Raw genomic sequence first — 26270 nt, forward strand, 5'->3', positions numbered from 1 at the left:
AATCAAAGTGAATTCAGGCCTTTATGCATTGTTACTGTATGAACAATTGTTACTATGCACACAATATTTTAAGGGTAAAGAATATAAAAGTGTGTTTGGTACCAGGTGTTTCGTCGTCGTATAAAACAGTGCATTTTATAATTGTCTCGCGCTTAAGCGAACGTGTTTGGAGAATAAAATAGTTGTAAGATAATATATTTTTAGGGTTCCGTATCCAAAGGGTAAAAACGGGACCCTATAACTAAGACTTCGTTGTCTGTCCGTCTGTCTGTCTGTCTGTCTCCAGGCTGTAACTCCAGAACGGCTATAGCTAGACTTCTGAAATTTTCACAGATTATGTATATCTATTGCCGCTATAACAACACATACTAAAAATAAAATAAAGTTAATATTTAAGGGGGGCTCCCATACAAGAAACGTTATTTTTTTGGCTTTTTTGGCTCGTAATCAATAATGATAACAGCTAGGCACTTGAAATTTTCACAAAAAACTTAATTATATTGTTACTTTAATAGTTATTATTAAAATTAAATAAAACTAACTATTTAAACAAAAAAAAACGTGTTTTTTCTCATACAAAAAACACATTTTTTTTGTCTACTTTCGCTCTATACCGGTACGGAACCCTTCGTGCGCGAGTCCGACTCGCACTTGGCCGATTATTTAGAATCGCTTTCAGGTGAATGAATTCGGCGTAGTACCACAGATGACTGTGATAAAATATATAGACGCAGAGTATAATTAATTATTATTACAGAAGGTCTTTAAGGACCTGTTTCACCACTTCCTGATAAGTGACAAATAGGCTATCCACCAATTAACTTGACAGATTAAGTATAGAGAATCTGTCAAAAAAGTTGTGAATAGCCTATTCGGTACTTTATCAGAAAGTGGTGAAACAGGCCCTAGTTAGTCTTGTATCGTATATTAGATGACCCGGTGAACTTCCTAATATATTCCATCCTAAATTTGTAAATCGCGCGGGAACTATACAATTTTCCGGGATAGAAAGTATCACATGTCCTTTCCCGGGGCTCAAAGTAAGACTATAGCAAATTTAAACGAAATCGGTTCAGTGGTTTGGTCGTGAAAAGGCATCAGACAGACAGATATACCGACACAGACACTTTCGCATTTATAATATTAGTACCTATGGATTATATGGATATTTTACCCCTACGAGCATTTTATTATATTACTAGATGTCCCGCGCGGCTTCGCCCGCGTAAATTAGAAATTTTACGGAATCCGTAGGTACATTTTCCCATAAAAAATATTTCCCCCGTTTTTCCCACATTTTCCTGAGTTTCTTCTGTCGTATTAGTCTTAGAGTAATAATATAATATAACCTTCTCGATAAATGATGAGTCTTACTCGATAAATGATCTATCTAACACTGAGATAAGTTTTTAAATCGGACCTGTAGTTTCTGAGATTGACGCGTTCAAGCAAACATACTCTTCAGGTTTATAATATTAGGTAGATATAGATTTTTTTTAATTATCGCTTGACAAACTCGAGTCTCGATCTAAAAGACTATGATATGGTAGTGATGATGATGATGATGATGATGAAGAATGTAATTTGCATAGTAGCATATGCTTTCTGTTCTTAAAACAACGCCGAAACTCCCAAACTTGTATCTATAAAGAATCAGGAATTCTCTCAGCACCTTCCGAACCACAGTATACCAGGTATATCTCGGTGCAAAATCTTACTTGTTGGTAGCATATGCTTAGAATACTTCTCACGAAACCGAAGTCACCATATGTTTCCCTATAAGTTTTGAGGAGTTCCCTCGATTACTTATGGATCCTTCAACAGATCATCACTTTTCTGAATATACCAAACCAATACCAAATTGGGATGATACCCTATATACCAAAAGAAAAATTTTGAAAATCGGTTAACCAACGGCGGAGTAATCGTTGAATATAAGAAAACGAACATAACACCTCCCCCATTTTGAAAGTCGGTTAAAATTGTAGCCTATGTGTTATTTATTTAATATTTTAATCAGCACATGAATTGAATAACAAAATTTTTTTCAAATTAATCGTAGCACCATCTGTCAGGACAAACTAAAATTGAAATAGAATAATATTGAATGCGATGATAGCGCCGTCCGCCGGATCTAATGTAAAACATTCCAAAATCAACAACTCCTTATAAATAAGAAATTAATTGAAAAAACATTTTCCAGTAGACCAAACTGTAAATCTAAACCATTCTCGAATCTCCACGAACACACACAAAAAATTTCATCAAAATTGGCCAAGATAAGATAAATCCGTTCAGCCGTTCTCGAGTTTTAGCGAGACTAACGAACAGCAATTGATTTTTATATATATAGATTTATCTTTCGATTTCTATATAGTCTTATTAAAAAAATAATCGGACAGAGTAACAACTTAAGTTAGCTAAAATAAAAAATAATCGGACAGAGTAACAACTGAAGTTAGCTAAAATTGTGTTTATTTATGTACTATGTATTTTGAGACTATGCAATTTTGTCGCGTTCGCGATTCACTTTCACTTTTGTTGAGTTTCAGAACGCGATATTAGGTCCTCCAACGCGCACGCGAATTTGAACTTTATGCAGCGGTAATAAATTACAAATTGACTCTCCATTTTATTTAGAAAACGTTTGTATGGGAAATAGAAAAATGCTGTTTTGAGGATTTTCCCGGCAATTATTCGAATTTTTCTCACCTTTTAAACCTTCCCTAGACCTCCACGAATAATTCAAGACCAAGATAAGATAAATCCGTTCAGCCGTTCTCGAGTTTTAGCGAGACTAACGAACAGCAATTGATTTTTATATATATAGATTATATTTCAACAATAAGGAGATAATATCGCTAAATTTAGCCGTATTATATCGGAAACTGGAAAGGTCGGGGTGATTATAGAAATCCGGTTCGCAACGGCTTTAACACGATCTATAAATACAATCACAGATCTCGATCTGGGATTTATTCTTCGATCATAATGGGGATTATTGATAAAACCCCTGATGGCTTAATATACAGGATGTAACAAAACAATGTGGTAATATTAAGAAATACCTCATATGTATGGTGTATGAGTACCTTGTACTATCAGAGAACTTGATTTATGGGCAGATGGGGGACCTTCCGAACCTACGTATTTTGGTCGCGTTACGTCAATCCCAGCCGACAGATAACAATTCACAATTAACGCTTCTTCCAGACGAATTTTTTCACAGTACGTCCGCTGAATCGGCAGCGTACGGATTACCGACTAGCCTAGTAAGTGAATGCTCAAAAGGGGGGTGTTCGGGGTTGGGATAGATAAACAAGAGATCAAGAAAGAATATTCCTGTATTGCATAGATCTATTACTATAACTAAAATGGGATATGAGATCGAGTCACGCGCTCGGTGAGATATCGTCGTGAACGGGATATGAGATCGAGCCACGCACTCGGTGAGATGTCGCGACGTGAACTGAACATTTTTCGAAAGTAATAATTAATCAAAGATGCAGAGTTGCATTATTACCTAAGTTGCATAGTAGGTAATAAGGCAACACACGCTGTACGGGCGTTGACCCGTACAGGGGGTGTGGATGGAAAAGTCGAAAGCAGAAATTTTGACTAAGGAACTTTGTTTGGACTAATTTGAAGATAAACATACTGGCTAGTCGGTAATCCGTACGCTGCCGATGCAGTGGACGTACTGTAAAAAATATATCCGTTTGATGCGAGACGTCCGTTGCGATTTGCGATTACGATACCGACCTGTGGACGCTTACCTTTACGCGGTACGTCACAACTGCAAGCGTGACAAACTGTCGACGGCTGCCGTCGACTGCCGCCGACACGTGCCGTTCGTCTGTTAGAGCGTTTTTATTATTCGTAGGTTAGAGCTCTAACATTGAATTGGCATGATCCGACCAAATGACGTTGGTCTGGCAATCGCCTAGGAATCAATTTCCTCGATCGTACATAGAGTTTACTGTGAAAGTATCAGCGCTGAAATTGTAACTTTTTTATAATTTTTATATGGGCAAATTCTTGTGAGCTTGCTGACACAATATAACAAAAAATATCGCATCCAAAATTTGTCGCAAACACATTACAAAGAAACTTAGAGATACTTTTCAGCCTGTACAACTTGGCTTCGGGAGTTAGGGTGGATGTGAAGCCGCCGTCCACGTCCTCCGCACTTACATTAAATCCAAAACCGGTCAAGTGATCGTGAAGGTTGACGTAAAAAATGCCTTCAACTCCGTATCTAGAACTGCTCTGCTCAAGGAAGTCCATAACCACATTCCCGAAATTTATGAATACATCCTCCAAAGCTACGGCGCCAATTCGACACTTCTATACAACAGCGATTGCTTACTATCCTCTATTGGTTGCCAGTAAGGCGATCCTCTGGGCCCCGCTATTTTCAGCCTTGCCATACATTCTACAATTACATCCCTCCAATCTGAATTTAACGTCTGGTATTTGGATGATGGCACTCTCGGTGGTGACCCGGCTACAGTTCTCCACGATTTGCAGTTATTAATAGAGAAATTTAAATCAATAGATTTGGAATTAAATTTCTCCAAATGTGAGCTTTTTTTGAATAGCCCAATCGCACAGCCGTACGACGTTATAATGTCTGAATTTAACAATTTGGCCCCTAGTATCAAAATTCTCAGTAAAGAATTCCTCCGCCTTTTAGGTGCCCCCATTTTCAACGACGGTTTTGAGCCTTACGTTTCGGAACCGAAACAAAAATTCGTAGAGTCTTCTGGCAAACTCGTCGCAATAAAATCCCATATGGCTTACCAAATAATTCGGTTTTGTTTGTTTGTGCCCCAATTTACATATGTCCTGAGGTGCTGCCCTCTATGGGAGTATCCCAACCTTCTTTCCCATTTAGACACCATTTTAAAAGACACAATAAGAATATTTTCAACTACCAAATCTCTGACACCTCCTGGGCCCAAGCTACTCTCCCGATTCGTTTCGGTGGCTTGGGTCTTAGAAGTGTGTCCAGCGTGTCTCTTCCTGCCTTCCTTTCTTCAGCTCACAGCATCCATCCTCTCTTCATTAAAATCATCACCAATTCTTTTGGAAACATAGGCATTGTATCACTAGCTGAGGCGATCGACGCTTGGAAACGTGTTTGTCCCAGACGTGACGTTCCTGTCAACCCCAACATCCAAAAGAATTGGGATGAACCCCTAATAAAATTGACACAGTCAGAGATCCTAAGTTCATCGTCCACTACAGATCGCGCGCGTCTCCTGGCGTCCGCTGAGCCGGAATCAGGTTATTAGCTCCAGGCATACCCATCATCCAATACCGGAACACTGTTAGACAATCATACATTCAACTTATCACTCAGTTTGCGACTAGGAGCCAATATCAGCGAACCCCACCGCTGCCACTGCGGCGCCGCAGTAGACCGCCAAGGTCACCACGGTCTGTCTTGTCGACGCAGCGCCGGCCGCCAGTCCCGCCATGCTTCCTTGAACGACGTGATCCGCAGGGCCCTTGCTTCTGTCAACGTGCCGGCCACTCTCGAGCCGAACGGTATCGCACGTGACGACGGCAAAAGGCCCAGGCAAAGGAATGACGCTCGTTCCTTGGAGCCGCGGGAGGCCTCTTGTTTGGGACCACCTGCGTGGACACGCTAGCGGCGTCGCATGTGACGGCCACAACAAGGGAAGCGGGAGCTGCGGCGGCACAAGCAGAGACAAACAAAAGAAGAAAATATGAAGCACTGGGGAATGATTACTTTTTTGTACCTTTCGGGGTTGAAACCCTGGGTCCGTGGGGCCACCAGGGCCCCAAATATTCAGAGAGTTATCCTAAAGACTGGTTGAGAAAACTAACGATCCCAGAGCTGGCGCTTACCTGGGCCAACGTATCAGCCTTGCGATACAGCGAGGTAATGCTGCCAGAATCTTGGGTACATTGCCCGCAGCCTCTGACTTAGATTTAGTTTTTTATGTATAGTCTTTGTTTTATATTTTAGCATTATTTATAGCAATTATTACTTATTATTATAATTATCATGATATATTTAAAAAAAAATAAAGATTTTTAAAAAAAAATATATACTCTTTGAGCGCTGCCCTTGCACAGTGAACTCTATAAAGGGGAATATACAGTGTATTATATTATACACACCCTAAAGCAGGGATTCCAAAACCGTTACCGTACATTATCCGTAACCACAATTATTATAATATGAATTATACAAAGCAGGCAGATGATGAAATATTTTGTTTATTATCATATACTTGCTCAACCTAACTATAATCATAAAGGTATTTATTTATGTATCTTTTTGAAATATTTTTGTGTTATATTATAATATTTTTGTCACGGCGCGATACTCTACCGAGTAGGGTGCCGTGACAAAATATTGACTTGTACGTGCGCCGCAGACTGAAAAAGATTGGGAACCCCTGCCCTAAAGTAATATCACTTTATTTCGTTACACCCTTTTGTCCTAACTAAACTTGGAAATAACGTGTTTCCAACGCGGGAATTGAACCCAGGACCTCCGAGCCACGCTCTGAACCACTGGACCACGGAGGCGTTTAAAAGCATATAGTATATAGCTCAATGCTTATAACCCTACAATATCGCGCCAAATACGAGTCGTGTAACGCCTCCGTGGTCTAGTGGTTGGAGCGCGGCTCTCGACTCCGGAGGTCGTGGGTTCGAATCCCACGTTGGAGAGGTGTTATTTCCAAGTCTGGTTAGGACAATGCAGGCTGATCACCTGATTGTCTGATAAGTAAGATGATCCATGCGTCGGATGGGTATGTAAAAAGTCGGTCCTGCGCCTGATCTCTCGCCAGTCGTGTCGGTCTTCCGTCCCACTGGGTTATGAGAGTGAAAGGAAGAGAGAGTGCTCTTGTGTACTGCGCACACACTTGGCCACTACTCCTGCGTAACAGGCCCGCCCTACTAGACAAGTGGCAAGCGATTATCGTAAACGCTAACAAAATGTATGCGATTTGACATAAGTCATCGCTTCGCTAGCGAATACTAATGTCAAATCTCATACATTTTTTCAGCGTTTACGATAATCGCTTGCCACTTGTCTACAGGGCCTGGTTTCAATAAAACTGGCCACCGTCACCGAAACCGATGTGGGGAGTATTATTATTGACGCAGTCCAAAAATGAGTTTTGTTTGGATAATTCAAAATGCATAGCTGCGTCGTTATACGCAACTCTATATTTATTATTCTGCACAATATTAAAGCATCTTCAAACGTCGCATCGCAATATGAACTGAGTTATAAAACTTTTATAGCGTTTGTTCAACAATAATAATTTGTTTATCATAAACTTTTATTTTAATCAGTAAATAAATTAAAATTACGTACATTATTACAACGCCATGACAGTTATGGCCCAAACCACAAAGCAAGTCACAAATGTAAACCTAGATGTAACTATATTCGTTTATCGCACAAGAACCGTAAACCGTACCTTTTTGGTAGTCAACGGCATCTCAATCCAAACCACATCGAGGTAATTGAAAGTTTCTATTAAATTTTGTGCAAAGAACTGTTGAACACAAAAAAAATTGTGACTAGCCTCATTATTCGGACTATAAACCCTTTTCGTAGGTAAAATTGACGACCGCAATAATTAAACTTCGAAGGGCTGTCCGACCCTTAATAATGACGTGAACTCATTATTCAACTATTAATTAACAGTATCCATAACCACCTGAGTGCCCAAAGTAATGTCATTAACACGGGGGTAAGTTTGAAGTGAGTTATCAGCGCGAAGACTGAAAGTGGGTCTGTCTGTCTGTTACCTCTTAACGTCCAAACCGCTAAACCGTTTTTTCTGAAAGGTATGGAGATACTTTGAGCCCTGGGAAAGGACATAGGGTGGTTTTTGATCGTTCCCACGCGATAAACGAATTTTGGCACAACGGAGTTGCGGGTATGGACTAGTTGTTTATAAATATAATTGACATTCCAAATATATCATAAGCTAATTGTTACATAATTTCTTACTTTAATACAGTTTATTAAAATAGTAATTTATTCTATTAGCAAATAAATGGCACACTAATCAATTCGAAAAGATATTTATTTGTTATTTATTTTGTCTTCCGTCGATAATATTATGGGAAAACAGAAAAAGTTATACTACTCGTAGTTAAATTACAATAGTTTGAAGCTATACGTACTGTAGGATAGGAAGACCGTAGCACAAAATCATATTCTATTTGTGCTACGCTGTTGCTACGTTGCTACGTGACACGTAGCAGTGCTACGGCGTAGCGAGAGCTACACAGAGCAAATAGCTTGTGGCGGTACCCACAATTCGCCTAACATTCCTGCATCGCGCTATCGAAGTTTCGTAGAACGGCAAGATATATACAACGTCTGAAATGACGTCAGTGGGCTTCGGCCTGACCGAGCATGCTATCTCGCTCGGTCGGAAGATCTTCCTTTTCGGCCGCCACGAACAACGTTAAAAGCTTATTCTTTTGTAAAAAGTGTCTCTTACCAGGTTTTGCAACGGGGCAGCCGAGTGGATTCATAAATCAAATCAAATCAAATGTCTTTATTGCCAGAATGTTGTACATAAACAGGCCTTATATTAACTACTTATAGTTCTAACATTATTCTGCCATAACAATGGCGTGCAATTATAGTAAGTTAAGTAGTAGTAATAAAGTTAGGGTCAATTCACTTTCCATTATACGTTTAGATACATTTTAAATGAGACACCCTTTGGAAAATGTATTTAAATTCAATTATACAAAATAAGTGGGAAATTAAAGATATTATTTAAAGTATATTTCAGACGCCGTAATATTATGATACTCCTGATTTGAAATTCAAAAATATTGATTTACAATTAATTTGAATTTAAGATTAGCATCAAGAATTCATCATATTAAAGTGTTATTTATTCTTCGACGTTATTGTTGTTAATAATAATAGTCTATTCTATTTTATGGCATACTAATACTTTGCAACTACTAAAGCTTACTAATGTTACGGTACTAATTTAGAAATAATTTAATTATTCTACGAATTAATTACTATCATACTTTTTAAAATAATGTTTTGGAAGAAAAACCACAAGTACATTGTACATTGTATCCTCGGGAACCGACCAAACGTCATCAATTGACTAAATAAATCGGCAAAAGCGGATTAGCATCAAACACGTGATAAGATCGAATATTCGTAAGACGGAGTAGACCGCCGGCGCTGTTAAGGAGAGAAAGTAATATTCTCCTCTCTTTCTATGATGTGACGAAAATGGTAACCTGCTACTACTACCTCGTCTTATTTTTACTTTTGCCACTTAAACACCGGGTTAAGTGGCAAAAGTAAAAATAAGACGAGACGATGATATGAGACAATGACGTGAAAATAATTACATGGACTATGACGTCGGGTCATTTTGACCTGTGAACTTTGTAGATTTTTAATAAAACTAAGTAAGTTACCAAAATTTTGTTTATTATTTATTTAAAAAGGGAACTTTAATTGTGCATAGAATAAAAAAAAAACCTTTATTTTAAAATAAATATTTTTGTGGCTTTCTTTACGGCAGATGCAGAATCAACCTTGAAAACTTAACGTGTACGTTAATTTTATATTTTTCCAAAATTGTCTTACCTATGAAAGAAAAAAGTATTGATGAATTTAAGGAGAAGTTGATATAACTCACTAACATGAAAATAAAAAGAAATCAGTCTTCTACTTCCTCACTTAGAGTTATAGAACTACTACAGTTATAAATGTAATCATGTGTAGGCTACTCACCTACTACACATAACAAAAATAGTTAGCTCACCTTTTATTATAAATAATAATTAAAACTTAATATTAACTTAAACCTATGATAATAATACATAATATTATATTTATTATATTTAATTATTTACACAATATATTTTACATTACATATACACAAACACGTATGTCGATATGATATATCGACACAATGCATCGATACATCATATCGACATGCATTTATCGATACGCGTCACGCACTGCTGCAGGACCAGTTCCTTTGTTTTATGCGTACGCGCAGAGCGTACAACTCGAACCGGCCGGCGCGGCAGTCGAGTCGGAATCGCTCCCCGTGGCGCCTGTTACGTGCGCCGCTAACCGTATCGCTAACCGCTTACTTTTGCGCTATAGACTTTCTATTTTCTATGTATTTTCTCTTTCCGCTGTTTCTTTGTGCTGTGCGCTATTGACTATCTTTGTGAACTTCCTTTGTGCCTTCTGTGTTTGAACTATATACTGTGTATGTGGAATAAAAACTATTTCAACGTGAGTTATCTTTTTCTTCACATACATACTTGAACTGTTACTATACTGGTGAGCCCCTTTCCTATACTGGTGACGCATTTACCAAACATGATCTAGCATTTAAAAATTGGACATGCTGTGCGTGTGTGAAGTGTTTTTTTATCTTTTTCAAATGGAAATACTTCATATCTTTTGTAAGTTCCTCACAGATACATGGTCCTCAAGTTCAATGCCCAAAGCAGCCTGAGACTAGTCATCATCAAAGTCTAACTCTTCTAACAACTCTAAAATCCTTTCTGAACTGTTAGTTACTGACATTCTTCTTTAAAACGTAAAAAATAAGGCAAAACAATATTTAAATACTGATAAAAGTTAGTCACGAAAACACTACACCGACTATGACGTCGGGTCATATTGGCCCGTTTTTACTTGGCGCGCCTGTATCTTGCTTCACACGAGGCGTAGCTCTAGCTGTAACAGCTAGGCGGGTGTAAGGGGGTTGTATCTCCAGCTATACTGAAGTTGAAAACATTCAATTGGCGCAAGGATAAAATATGACGAAGTAAACAAGCCTCGGGTCAATATGACCCGGCGTCATTGTGTGCGATCAAAAGTGCACTCCCGTTAACAATTAACCCGGCGAGGGTTAATTGTTAACGGGAGTGCACTTTTTGGAGGAGTGCCGTTTTTTAATTTTTAAGATAGCATGCGCCATTTAAAAAAAACACCATAAATTGGTGTTAATACCTCACGAATAATAAATAAAAAAATCATAACTCATCTCCGGAAGAGATTACCTGGGCCCTTGTTCTGTCATCCGTTTAATCCTTTCATCACACATATTTGTCCAGTGGGAAATTTCATCGCGTCACGTCCCGGCCTTTAGCGCCTACTGATTTAGTCCCGATTGCACCGACGCCGGTGAGCGCTGATCGTTTGTTAAACATGCCCCTCTTCTTTTTTGTTTATATAGAGGAATACAGATTGTTTGATATGCGATCAATACAAAATCTATAATCTATATATATAAATAAAATTTGAGTGTCTGTTTGTAATATTAAAATAACCGTTTTTTACTACATGCATATGAATATTTAGACGGAACTTACACCAAAATAACAATTTTTAAGAATTTTTGTCTGTCTGTATGTTTGTCTGTTACTTTGTTCCGGCTAATCTCCGAATGGCTGGACCGATTTTGACGGGACTTTTATTGGCAGATAGCTGATGTAATAAGGAGTAACTTAGGCTACTTTTTAACCGACTTCCAAAAAGGAGGAGGATATTTTTTTATTTTTTATTTTATACCTATGTATTTTACATTTTTTTGACGCGGACGAAGTCGCGGGTAACAGCTAGTATATAATAATAACGTAATCGTAATAACGCGAGCCAAAAAACTTTGTAACCCTTTTTACGAAAAAAGCGGAAACGTAGGAGCATGAAATTTCACACAGTTGTAGTTTATATGGAGAAGGAGTGCATCGAGCTTATATTATTTTAAAATTATACTTTTATCATACATTATTATAACAAATAAAACATTACACACACTACAACGCGTACACTACCATGTTTTGACAGACAAGCTTATACACACGAATCATTATACTTCTGTGTTTATGGTTAAAGTCTGTTGTCAAATTAAAAATGGATTTTTTAAAATTAAATCTGAAATAGTCAATACTTTAAACGGAGAAAAGAAAAAAGATAATTAAAGAAGAAAAGAAGAAGAAGAAAAGATAAAGATAATTAAATTTAAGGTTTAATTTCGACCTTTGATCTCTAGTGATCTCTAGTGTATATGTTACTATATATTAATACGTGAGCGAAAAACGTTGTATCCCTTTTAACGAAAAATGGGCAAACGTGGGTGAATGAAATTTTGCACAGTTATAGTTTATATGGTGAGGGAGTGCATTTACAGCGAAGTTAAATTTGATATTTTAATTTCAGGACATGTGAACCAGATGGAAAATTCGTAGGTCAGAGGGGGAGTAAGCCACCGTCGCGGTAGGAGAAAAAAAGGAACCTCACGTTCTATCGCGCGGCAAAAATGTGGTTGTGGTCAGTCCTGTGCAGCCCGAGCGTCAGTCCTACAAAAAGACTCTTGTATATTATAGTTAGTAACCGACCGAACTTTCGGTTTCGGTTTCGGCCAAAAATCTAGTTTTGGCCTTAGTTTCGGTTTCGGCCAAAATATAGCCGAAACCGAAACTGAAACTCATGCATCGTTCGGTAAACTTCGCAGTTAACTCGAGCTTGCTTGCCAGCGAGGCCCTGGCTCAGTTCGCCACCATCTATTTAAACATGTTTTGAGATTTTGTATTCCAGATTAGCCCCAAATCAAAAATTTGCATTCGTTTTATTTTCATTAAGTTGTCTTAACTTATTTTTATCGATATTATATTATTGAATTTTATTTCTATGATAAAAGCAGGCTTATTTAATATATATAACTGTTGGCAAATTACGTGCTATTTTAACAATGTTTCCCAAACAAACGATTTAGTAAATGCTATGATAAATTGATTATATTGTGTGTGAACTTTATTTACTTAAGAATTTTGTTTGACTCTGAGATTATAAGATATCTTAGGATATATCTTGTGAGATTTATCTAGTAAATTATATCGCCTCACTCTTTTTTTTGGACACGCAATCTCTTAGAACTTAGACCGTTCCTACCCTGCTAGAATCTTATCTAGCCGACTTCCTCGTAAGCTTCATTCTTGCGGCCCTCAGTATATTTTTCAGGTTTAGTGGCAATATGCCTTCTGGAGAAAAAAAAAGTGACGTCAACTGCAAGTTTGCTTAGTCATTTCGTTTTGAACTTCGACTGCGGTCGTGTCCATGTCTCCTATAAAAATAATATACTGCAATTATTGATTTTGTTTTCAGTAGTACGTCGTTCAGTAGTATGTCTAAGGGAGGATTTCACCAATTGCACAACTTTGTTTTATAAAACTTAGTTCTCATTAAACGCGTTCCTACGGGGATCAATAAAAAAGCAAGAAACGATTTATAAACTACCCAAACGCATAATTTTTTTCGTCTATGATTTTCGATTCGCCATGACACTACACTGGCAGGACTTTAACGACTTTAATGAAGTTTAACCGTGCAACATTGGACGTTCTGAAGATAAAACTCGGATTTGTTGTGAACTTTATGTTAGTGAAATGCAATTTGGTGCAATAAACGCGTTTAAACGTGTAGAACCAATTTAGTGCACACTAAGCGTTAATTAAGGATTAAGGATTTGCTGTGAATGAAACGAAACGTATCTACTTGGAATTGTATAAAAAAACCGAATATAGTACAAAAAGTTATTCGAGTCTAAGAATAATAATATTTAAGGTAAGAAATGTCGCAAAAAGTAAAAAATGTAATGTGGTACTTTTTCTTTAGTTTAAAAAAATGTAATTTATGTTAAAAATCAATAAATTTCTGTAAAAATCGTAATTTTAAATGTTTTACCAAGTTTCAGTTTCGGTTTCGGTTTCGGCCGAAACTAAGAGTAAGGCCGAAAGTTCGGTTTCAGTTTCGGCTGAAATATCAGTTTCGGTCGGACACTAATTAAAGTTTAGTTTATTAAAGCCTTAAGTTAGTTTCATTCATCCAATTAGTATGCTTATGACAAGCATGACGCACTCTTATAATTTTATTATTAAAATAGTCTGCCATATTAAATGTGCATTGTAATAATTCACAAAAATTTTGGACTGCGAACGTGCCATTTGAATTGATAACCTTAAACTGCCTCAAGTTGGCCTCAAGCAACATCTTGTTACTCGTACATATTAAGATGTGTTTGCATGCGGCTCCGTTCGTACATTTGTTTGAAGCAAATATCAAAAAGTTCTTTGGAGCATATTTGACGATAAAATATGGATCTTTATCTCGTTCGTTTCAGAGCAAACAGCATTTTTTTTACGTTTTAGGTAATGGATTATACGTTTAATATTAGCTGGGGAATCTTAAGAGTATACACACATCTCACATCACACACAAACCCTAAAAAATGCTTATAAAAAGCCTCTATACATGCCTATTTTACGAAGTAAAAAATGTTGATTCTCCTAAGTTGATTGCAAAAATGGAGGCAAAATGTTTCGATGGCGGAACGTCAAAGCGAAAACGTACAAAAAACACGTACTACATAAAAATTGGGTTAATAATTCTGGCTCCCGAGTTTAAGTTATATCGAAATCTTCCTCAAAGAATTGTGAGCATTAAACGAACAAACAAATCTTTTAGAACGAGGTAAATTATTTTCTTTTTATAAGAGATCCACATGTAATTTATTATTTTAGTGATTAAGATAATTGCAGTGTACGAGTAATTGAGGACGTTTTAAAAGACAATATTTTTGCCCTAATTTCGTTGAATAAGTGTGCTAATTACCAAGTTATGGCACTTATTTAAAACTTGTGACCACTAAACAGTTTTTGTTTTAGTTTGATAAGTCATTACCAATTTATTTTTATTTTTTAAATCTTCATTTTAAAAGTTTTTCGTTAAAAAAATGGCCACAAATTGTTACAGAAATGAGGAATTTCCAAAATTGGAACCCATTTTGGAATCCCACATAGTCCTCAAAAATAATCTGTAGGGTAACCCTCTTAACCGATTGCTAATAATACGAATTATGATATTATAACAGATAATATATATTATATTATTATAATTAAATATCTAGCAAGAGAAAGCCGTTCTTTAAAAAAAAAAACTATATACTTAGTTTAAAATGTCAACATTTAAAATGTGCCTTTTGCGTTATCACTTATTTCGCCGTTTTAACTTTTACCTGTATGTAATTTTTTAAGGACATTGCAACATTTTGACTACCTATTAAAGGGTTCCATTATCTAAAATTTTCAGGGACAAATGGACTAGGGCAGGGATGGCAAACCAGTGGCACGTGACAAAATTTCAGTCAGGTCACAAAACTAGTATCGAAATAGTTATTTTACCAACAATGAAGCACCTCTTCATAGTAAGCACCAAAGGCAAATTTTGAAATACCCACCGAATCACAAAAAATATAGAATGGCACGTTTATGACTTCTTCTGAAAGATTTCTTCAGAAAAGGTCACGCTGATTAGGAAAAGGTTCGCATCCCTGGACGGGGGGGTACAAATGTATATTATTAGTACCGACCTGGACGAGTGACGAGTATTATTCCGACGCCATTAACTTCCGCCATGAACAAATATAGGGCCGCGCTACACCGGAATGGCGGAGGCGAGGCAAGCAATTTTAGTGTCATATGATTTTAAACTTTATGTTCATTATTGCAATACATAGTATCGCTTGAAAAATCTACGGCCGCTCGTGGCCGCTGACGGCCGCGATTTCTCAAGCGATACTATACATATATTACAATAATGAAGATAAAGTTTAAAATCATAATATGACACTGAAAGTGCTCGCCTCGCCTCTGCCATTCCCGTGTAGCGCGGCCCATAATATCTCTTGAAGTAAAGTCCAAAACATTTCTGATATTTCCTGTCCAGTAACTCTGAATGAAATGGTTACCCGTTTTAGGCCGCTATTATTCGACAAAAATAAATCTAAAAGTATTTCCATGCTGCCACACAATATGCCCATAAGGGTATATTGTGGGAAATCTTCTTTTGAAACCGTCGTTTGTCGGTCTTACATATTTTCCACTAATTCTTCGCCCCTATTGGTCATAATAGCCTAAAGCCTTTTTCATTACATGGAGTATCCAACACTTAAATATTTTTTCAGATCGTACCAGTAGTTTCTGAGATTGGCTTGTACGTGCCAACAAACTTTTTTGTGCTCTATAATATATACTCGTATTACTAGGTGATGCCCACAACTCAGTTTGTCCAATATCCGTTTATCAGGAACCGTACATTCTACCGGGATAAAGAGCATCCTACGTCATTTCCAAGGACTTCAAGTATCTCCATACTAAATTTCAGCAAAATCGGTTTAGCGGTCTGTGCGTGAATAGGTAAGAGATATATGTATTATGTATAGACAGACAGACACATATTCGCATATTATATAATATTAGCGTAGAAGTAAAGATATTGATACCTACTTGTTTTGAACACTTAAAAGTCTATTAAAATAGTCTGTAACTTTGTCACGTTGTTGAGTGCGGGTATTCCCCTAGCTCCGGATCTAAAAGGCGAGGGAATACCACGCGCTAATGTGTCGACCTGAGTGTTATATAACTTGGATAATGGATATGTCGCAGCCGACTGGTTTAAATAGCCGTTCAATCAAACAGCTAGCCCTTTGACTGAACAACGCCATTCAATCACACGGCTATACGTCGTTTAGCCGACTTGTTGACTTACAACGTTCAACACTACAGCTAGACGACGCTTAGCCAACTGATTTAATGGCAAATTAACTAGGGCGACCATTAGCTTAATATGTAATTTGAGAGAATAGGAAAACTTTTTGTATTTTATTGAAAGATTTTTCTCAGATTAAGTTTAAGGGGTGACCAAAAGTTTAATGCAATAAGTAAAAATAAAAAAATCTGAGGCGTGTTTTGTGACGGTCGCCGCCGCAGCACAGTCATAGTTCTAACCTAACCTAATTTTGGACTATGTGGATTGTGTTTGTTTTTGTTTTGGCGGGGGGCTACGCCCCCCGAGCCCCCCTTTTGTTTGACGACGGTCGCCGGCTGCTGCCGCAGCACGCTCGCTGCGCTCGCTCGGCTCCCTCTGTGTTGTGGTCTAAGTTCTAACCTAACCTAACCAACTTTCTGGATTGTGTTTGTTTTTGTTTTGACGGGGGGCTGTGCCCCCCGAACCCCCTCTTCGGGAGGGGCCTGCATCCATTTCATAATCCCGTAATTTCTCCTCGAATAAATTTTGTTGAAATTTTAATTCACTCGTATGTGCCTCCACAATTTTTGTCTCTTTAATAACACTTGTTACTTTTATTAACTACTTTCTTTCCGAAAAATAACCACAAACACCAACAAACACCTGCTAGTTGACGCCATATTGTAAATAAAACGCACCTAGCGCCGCAGCGGTGCGCGCTGAACTACTTCAATTAGACGGCGGCTTTTGAATCAGCTGTAGTGTTGAACGTTTTGAGCGACTAAAATATTCAATATAAAAGCTAGACGTGTGATTGAATGGCGTTGTTGTCGGCTGCGACAGATATACGAGATAAGTGGAACTAAACTATAGGAACAACTTGAGGACGTACATTTTGTTAACGTTACCGTTAACAAAACAAGTAATAAAATATCATATCGTGTTTATCGTTAACTGGGTTGTATATGATTGTGGCATAGCGGTAAGTATAAAATAGTGTCAAAAATAAATTATAGAAAATTGAATAGATAAACAACCCTAATTTTTTAGCAGTGAGCGAGCTAACTGATGATGATAAACGAAATCAAAATTGGTCCACCCGTTTTGGATATTACGATACCACGTACATACATACATTCACACACATACACACGTCTTTATAACACCCCTCAGCAAAATAGTAATTTTGATAAGTATGAATAGCATAATTTATACGGCTAGATACACTCGTTAAACGTATTTTAATTAGCAGTAGATGTTTTTTAAAATATAAACTTAAAAACGCCTTTACTGTCAAAAAAGTGAAGAAATTAAAAAGTGGCAACATTGTAGTGTCATCCCTTTTTTTCGTAGATTGATTTGAAAGGGATGACACTACGATGTTGCCACTTTTTAATTTCTTCATTTTTTTGACAGACTACACATGCATATATCTTTTTCCTTTCCCGCTTATTGCTTTCAACGTTTTTATTCCACATATTTTCCTACTTATTTATCTGTTTATTAAAGTCCGAGAATGTTCCAACAGAATATTGTCGTTGGCTTAGCGTAGCATTCATTGGAATTTTTATTGTGTCTTTTAAATTGAAATATAGGATTTTATCTACATTTTAAACATAATTACTTCTATTAAATTAAAGAGTACGAGTTATATGGATTCGCGATTTTCCAGACTACAATCGGATTACTATCAGCAGGCCTAGCATAACAACAATAGAAATGGGAAAGAATCGACATACTGACAGATTTTTTAGACAAAATGGCGGATTTCCATTGTCTAACTGTCACTTAGTCTATTCTTCCGTAGAAATAAACCGTTTCTATGGTGACCATGCTATGCTTGCAGCTGGGTCATTTAATAACATTCTATATTCTGGATTTTCGAATATCCGAAAGCCTACAACGATTAGTCCGGTTGAGTTCCTTCTCTTTTTCAGGTTTCGTTTTAATACTTAAATTAAACTGTTAAATTTTGATCAGTTGTTTTCTTTACTAACTTTAAGAAAGCAAGATAATTGTAAGGTATTATAAATAAAAAGACGTATTATAAAAACTTAATACAATAATTTTGCTGTATAAAGAATGACTAGGGAATACTAAGCATCTCTAATTAAACAATAACTTGCCACTTAACGAGCGTCCTGAGATTCTCTACACTTTTAACATTTTAACTAACGTTCATTTTAAATATCTCCACTAAGTTGAAAAAGATAAAAGATAAAGAAAAACCGAGTTAAAAAAGATAAGGAAAATACTTTTTAAATAACGCTTCTAGAAGAGAACTTCAGCAGGAATAAAGGAAATTCGTAAGATGGAGCCAGAGTCTCTTCAGGTCTCGGCGTGACTTACGGCCGTTCCCAATATTTGATCTATCTCTGGTTTAGCCCTACTAGAGATAGGAATAGCTCACATTAGACATAAATATGTCAATTGTGAGCTATTCCTATCTCTAGTAGGGCAAAACCAGAGATAGATCAAATATTGGGAACGGCCGTTAGTGAAGGGAGTATAATATTATCTTCTTCTATCTAACCAGTATATTACTATTATATTATATATCTACTAGCTGTCTCGGCAAACGTTTCTTTGCCATATAAAGTATTTCGCCCGTATTATTTTATTGAAATGACTAAATAAGTATGTCACCATGGAAACGACCATCGCTATCTCGTCGCACAAACAATGGTCGCCGTCAGTCTCGAGTTGTAATAATTTACTATTATTTATTCAACAAATGCACTTATCAATATAAAAAGTACTTACCCAGTAGCCGATTCTCAGACCCACTGAATATGCATATAAAGTTTGTTTAAAATCAGTAAAGCCGTTTTGGAGGAGTACGCGGCCTAACATTGTGACAGGAGAATTTTATATATTAGAAGATATAAATAAAAATTAATCCATATAATATATTCCTTGGTCACGACATCGCGCGTAAACAGCTTTGAGTCTCGGGAAAGGACAATGGATACTTTTTAACCCGGAAAATGTAAGGTTCCCACACAATATAGTAATAAGTATTCAATCGATGTACGGAAACAACTATAAACTAAAGTCCACGCGGACGAAGTCGCGGGCAACAGCTAGTTCCTAATATAAATAAGATTGAAACTGCCTGCGGCTTCCCATCAGGCAGTTTTTCAAAATCCTAAAACAAGGTAGCTATTATTTGTTTATTAAATAATTTTATTGGCTCAGCGATAATATTATTTAGGCGTGATATTAATATTATTCTCATGAAGCGTATTTATTCAAATGAAATTATTTTCCAGTAAACCAACAGCTGGAGCAATAATTAAATTTGCGAGCGAGCTCAGCATAGGAATGGAATACAATTTTTTGTTTACGATACGAAGGAATAACTGAATATTATTATTCAGAGTTAAGAAGGAAAGGCGATCATGTGTACTATCAGAAAAGTTGATTCATAGGCAGATGGCGGACCTACGTAATTTGGTCGCGTTGTATTAAGCCCAGCCTGCAGGTCACGACTATAAATATCGAATTAACAAAATCCGACCAAATGACGTTGGTCTGTCAACTGCCTATGAATCAATTTCCTCGATGGTTCATAATAATAATAATATGTCAAAATACCCGAAGTACCTCATATTATTATTAAGTATATATGATAACGCCTGCAACTCACTTGCGCCAAATATCATTATCGAGCGGGAACCGTACATTATACCGTGGTTAAAGTATACCTATCCTTTCTCGAGACTCAAAGTATCCCCATACAAAATTTCAGCAAAATCGGTTTCTCGGTTTGGGCGTGAAGAGGTAACACCAAACATGAAGAGGACTGACAGACAGATAGACAGACAGACAGACATTCATGGGCGTACCCAGGTTCTGGGCCAGTGGGGGGCAAATTATCCAGGTTCTGGGTCAGGGGGGGGGGGGGCAAATTACGCAGATTCTGGGCCAGGGGGGGCAAATCAGATTTTTTATAAGCTAGGTGTTTATAAAGAATAAAAAATTAATAATTTTTAGTTGTATTGTGCAAACAAATGGCAAAAAATCGTTATTTTTACAGATAAAAGTACTAGATAATATACTTAGTAGGAACGTCAACATGATCCAGAGGGGGCAGATGCCCCCCCCCCCCTGCCCCCCTCCTCGGTACGCCCATGCAGACATTATGATATAAGTATGGGCAATTATGTCAAGAAATCCTAGATTTTACCGATCAATAGGTTCTAGGATATTTGGCAATATATTGTGTTTTACAACCTTTGTTACCCGTATTTCTAAAAGTGAAGGTTATCATGAATACAATAACATTATCGGAAAGATTTGGTTCGGGATTATGGCCATATTGTATCCAGCTTCAATTTGGCGGCATCAGTTAAATGTGATGTAAAACTCGCATAAAATTCCTCAGGAACGCAGATGTAGATTCTCTGGATCAGTAGACAAAATGGCCGTTTTTCTCAATAAATACATAAAATATGAATAAAAACGTCCTTATGTGTAACTCTTGGTGTGTTTTTGTTTCTTGTGTGTGTAACACAAGAAACAAAAACACACCAAGAGTTTCTAGAAAGATAAAATTAATCACAAACCGTTAAATTCTAATGAAAATTTAATTTTATAGGAATCTAACTAGTTTAAAAGATTATTTTTTTTATAAACAAGGTGCTTCATAATAATATTATGAATTTGACAAATCTTGTGGAATGTGGAAGCACTCATTAAACTGTCCAGTTACAGTGATCCTTAAAAAATCGAACCTGCTGTGATGAACCTATAGGTCAGGGGTCACCAAATCGCGGACCGCGGTCCGCATCCTGACCGCCGACCCATTGTGTGCGGACCAAGCATTTTCGAAGATGAACTTCCTTTAAAAATAAACTTCGGTCTCGTCTTACTGATGAACATCTCCAGGATTTAATATCAATAGCTTGCAGCAGAGAGATGATATTGCTACAAAATTGACACTTTTCTGATTGATATGTAAATAAATACCTTAGTAATTTCCGTAATTACCTTTGTTTAATATTTTTTTTTATATAAAATGTGCGGACCGCGAAGGTCATTTCATTTCCTAAAATGGATCCCGAGCGAAACTAATTGGTGACCCCTGCTATAGGTTCATCACAGCAGGTTCGATTTTTGTCAACACTATAGTGTTGCTTTAATGACTAAGACGAATCGAAAGACGAAACGAATCAAGGACATATTGACCGAGTGGTTTTTACAATGTAAAAGATTTATGGTTTATTTATATTGATTGATATTCTACAGCCCAGTTTAGTTTGCGATTAATGTACTAAAGCTAAGCCAAAGTTTTCTTCGGAAAAATACTCTTCCATGTCACATCTAGTAATTGTACACCGTCGCTACCGACTGGGCGCTGAGATACGAGTGTTTGACGACGCCGCCATAAATTAGGACCCACCGTTTATATTTCGCTGCTTTTTTTACAACGAAATATATAATATTATGTTAAAAATAACGACTACCTACCTTCAGCTTTGTAAAGTCGTGAAATAAAATTGTTTTTCTACCTTTATACTCCCACGCTTTAAAGTAATGTGTCTTTGAGCGACTGCAAAAGGGGTCTAGAATTACATTGAATTTATTCTAGTAAGAGATTGTCACAATACAAATATATGTATACAGTAGCGCAACTCTGCCATGTACTTGAAATAAATTCGTATTTAAATACAAAAACAAGAGTTATTAAACACTAAGACCGGGCGCGCACTAGCGGCCAAACCGCAGCGGCCAAGTCGCGGCGGCCAAGTCGCGGCGGCCATCGAGTTAGATACCTTACTATGAAACCGCCATAGACGACGCGCACCTGGCCGCAACGCCAGCGGCCAGCGGCCACACCATACATTCGATGGCCGCCGCGACCTGGCCGCTAGTGCGCGCCCGGGCTAAGGGAGTGGTGAAACAGGCCCTTAAGGGGGCGACTAACCCTAAAGTGTCGATTTAATAATAATTTTTTTTACTTGAAAATAAGCCCCGAATTGTTTCATTTTCTAAAATTAGATACTACATTATATTTCCGAGAATTCAAAAGCAAAAAATAGAAAGCAAAAACACGATATCTTAAAATTTTCTCGATAGAAAAAAATCACAAAGATGCATCTAATTTTCACGAATTTTTCATTTATTGCCATAACCGTGCATTGAACTAATTTAATATTTTAACACATTGTATAAAATTCTATCATTGAGAGATCGACCATGATGTTGTATATTTATCGAGTTATTGAGAAAAAACTAATTTGGCGATGAATCCGCGTCGTCCTTTTTCACCTGGCATATGAAAGACGGACGTGAGTGTGAAGAGAGAAGGACGATGTTTGATTTTTTGGGTTAGTCGCCCTCTTAATGTGGCCCGCATCTCCGTTGCACCGAAATTCTTTTTCGGAATAAACAGTATCCTAAGTCCTGTCCCGCTTTTTAAATATCTCCATACAAAAGTCAGCAAAATCGATTCAGCGGTTTGGGCGTGAAGACGTAACAAACAGACAGACACACTTCCATACTTATATGAGTTATATTATAAATTTTATGCTTGCCTGCCTCTTCAAACCGATGAATTGATTTGGATGTGGTGTGTAGATATATTGTATCTATTATAGTTATAATGAAAATATTATACTTTTCCCACGCAATAAACATATTTCTACAAAACAAAGCAAATTCGTTTCAAATGTTTTACATTTTTTCTGGTCCTTTTCTCTTGAAAACCAATATTAATAAATCAACAAAAGGCCTGTTTTCTGTAAATATTAAATATTGTTATTGTTCCAGCCGTTTGGTCGGTGAGATGTGTTATCCGGACTTATCCGGTATGTACTACTATCCACCGGATAATATCCAATTTAAATATATTCGTAAATACTGTGTCTGGAAATCTTTTTTATAAAATGCCTATTGTCTGGCTGACTTTACCTGAATAAAATACGATAAAATACAATTTAGATAGTATATTGTCGATTTCGATTAAATTTTTGAGTGTGAAGAATCTTGGAATTTTAATAAACTCATTAACTAAATTTTAAATTAAAATTAACTAAATACGTAACTAATTAAGGTGTCGATGTCCAGTGAATATTACAACTATATTCCTTTTGTCTTTTCGGAATCGTCTTTTGCATAATTATTGACTGTAATTAAATTGTATGCAATACATTCTAAGCTGAAACTTTAGCAATTAAATAGCGCTAAAATCTCCCATATAATTCCATATGCACCGTAGTTCAAACACTGCTTAATTATGAGCGGAACAAAAGACTTTACCATCTGAACACGTCGGCCTCGTTAGTATTCATTTATTCAGGTGGTTCTTTGTACCTATGAACCATTCAGTTGTATTACCTTTGGCAGCAGTGGCGGGGCAAGACCTAAATTATTTATTATTTATTTATTTATTTTGTTCAATATTGTATATAATGATATTACAAAATACAAGAAATCTTGTCGCGAAAACTACAAGGAGTTTATCTGGACAAGATATTGTGGTCGCATTAGTTGAATTTACTCAATAGACGTTTTTTAAGTTGCCTTTAAGTGTTTAATATTTACACTTGTCCCGATACAACTTTTGTAGGTCTTCGGCAGCTCTTCTACAAATGAAGGTATTAATGTCTTAAGCATTCTGCTTCCATAATAATTATTACAGTCCGGCTTAACAAATTTTGTTTTACAGGTTTGTCTTAAAATGTTAGGTCTTATTTTTTCTATTAAAAGTGTAGGATCATTAACTTCATTTAAAACTGAAAATTTAACAAGATCAAAAATGTGCATGACATTACAATACTCAAATAAACCTTCCTCATTTGTTTTAAATTTATTTTTATCCGGTTTAGGTACACTTTAATATGCGTAACGTTAATTAATGTATATTAAGTAAGTGACTTTCAAACGATCTTCCATAACTACTCAGTCCATAGTTAACAACCGACTGGGCCAACGATAAATAAAATAATCTTAAGGTTCTATAGGGTAACTTGTATTTAAGAATATAGATTTTACTGAGTACAGATCTTAATTTCGAGCATACATGGTCTATGTGTGGCTTCCAACTCAGACGGTTGTCAATTATTTGATGTGGGCTAAATATATTTTGCAAAGTCCCGTGGGGATTATAATGGATGACGCAAAAGGACCGATTTTGTTGAGAGAAAGAATTTTTTGATAGTCAAACTTTTATTTATAAAAAAAAAATATCAAAAAATTCCAAGGGGCGCGAGGCGGTGGGCGGTGGCCCACGTCGCCCATGCCTTACGCCGCTTCTGTTTGGTAGTCCCTTTATGTAGACGAAATAGTGGTCATAGAGACTCAAAGGCGAATTAATGTGAATGGATATTTTAAATCATTAGTGTGAAAATAAAACAGTTATAATATTATAGTTCTTTGTGGTCATTGGAATAGATTTAGGTTTATGTAATGAGTTCTCAAATAGACAGACAGTCACATAATATAATAGGGAAGATGCTATATTTTATTTTTTGTATTTATTTTAAAGAACACCATGTAGAATAGACAAGTATATTAAACACATTAAAACACTGCACTGACCTCCATTATACAAGTACGCTGGACTGATGATACCCTTTGAAATGACAGCTATTTTTTGTGCCTATTTGAAGCAGAATCAGCTCCCCCATTATTAGGAATAGTAACTAAATTTGACGTAAAAATGACGTTTGAAAATCGCCATCATGTCGCCATATTGGCGCTGATAGCAGTAGTGGGAGTATTTGGAACTACTAGTGATGTACAACTGTCTTTTCTATTATCGATGAAATGTTTCCAGATTCAGATAATGTCGACCATTAGGACGAAAATATTAAATTGAATAATACTAACGCTACATATTTGTATTAAAGATTACATACTTCCTCTCCGTAATTTAGATAGGCGTAATAAATTAACAACGATTTCATACGTAGATAACGTGATGTAGCAGTACCTATCTATAATCCATTTATTCTTAGCAGTACGAAAAACTAAAAACAAAACTGAAGATAAGCTTCTAACGAAAACTTTGTTGTATTGTATTTTCTAATTTCATTTCTAATATTATCAAAGTAGTGCTACAGTGTATCGTATTAAAGCTGAACAAAGCTGAATAAGTGTTCTGTAAGATTAGACCCTAACTAATCTCATCATATTATATTATAAAGCGGAAGAGTTTGTTTGTTTGAACGCTCTAATCTCAGGAACTGCTGGTCCAATTTGAACAATCATTTCAGTGTTAGACAGCCCATTTTATATATTTTATCACGCTGAGACTAATAGGAGGAGAAATAGAGGAAAATGTGGAAAAAGCGGGGGAATGTATAACGTGAAGGATTATATAGGCTACTAGATGTCCCGCGCGGCTTCGCCCGCGTAAATTAGGAATTTCACAGAAACCGTACATTTTCGAATAAAAATAGCTATAAATACTCCTTTCACATGGTCTACTCTATATAAATGCCAAATATTGCTATAAAAATTGCTCCACTAGTTCGTGAGATAAACCCTTTCTAATATTTTCCCGTTTTGACCACATTTTCCTGAGTTTCTTCGGTCGTATCAGTCTTAGCGTGATAACATAATATAATATAGCCTATAGCGTTACTCGATAAATGAGATATCTAACACTGAAATAAGTTTTTAAATCGAACCTGTAGTTCCTGAAATTAGCGCATTCAAGCAA

General features: G+C 36.6%; 1 long non-coding RNA gene across 1 annotated transcript; it reads right to left on the minus strand.

The window, feature by feature from the left end:
• Nucleotides 1-772: 772 nt before the first annotated feature.
• Nucleotides 773-18437, minus strand: LOC121739029. The gene is made up of 3 exons (XR_006037383.1): nt 18289-18437; nt 15084-15089; nt 773-783 (listed from the first exon to the last, which is right to left on the minus strand). It is a non-coding gene; the product is annotated as an uncharacterized LOC121739029 (long non-coding RNA).
• Nucleotides 18438-26270: the final 7833 nt, after the last annotated feature.

Source organism: Aricia agestis, chromosome Z (genome assembly GCF_905147365.1).
Source record: "Aricia agestis chromosome Z, ilAriAges1.1, whole genome shotgun sequence".
Classification (NCBI taxonomy): Eukaryota; Metazoa; Arthropoda; class Insecta; order Lepidoptera; family Lycaenidae; genus Aricia; species Aricia agestis.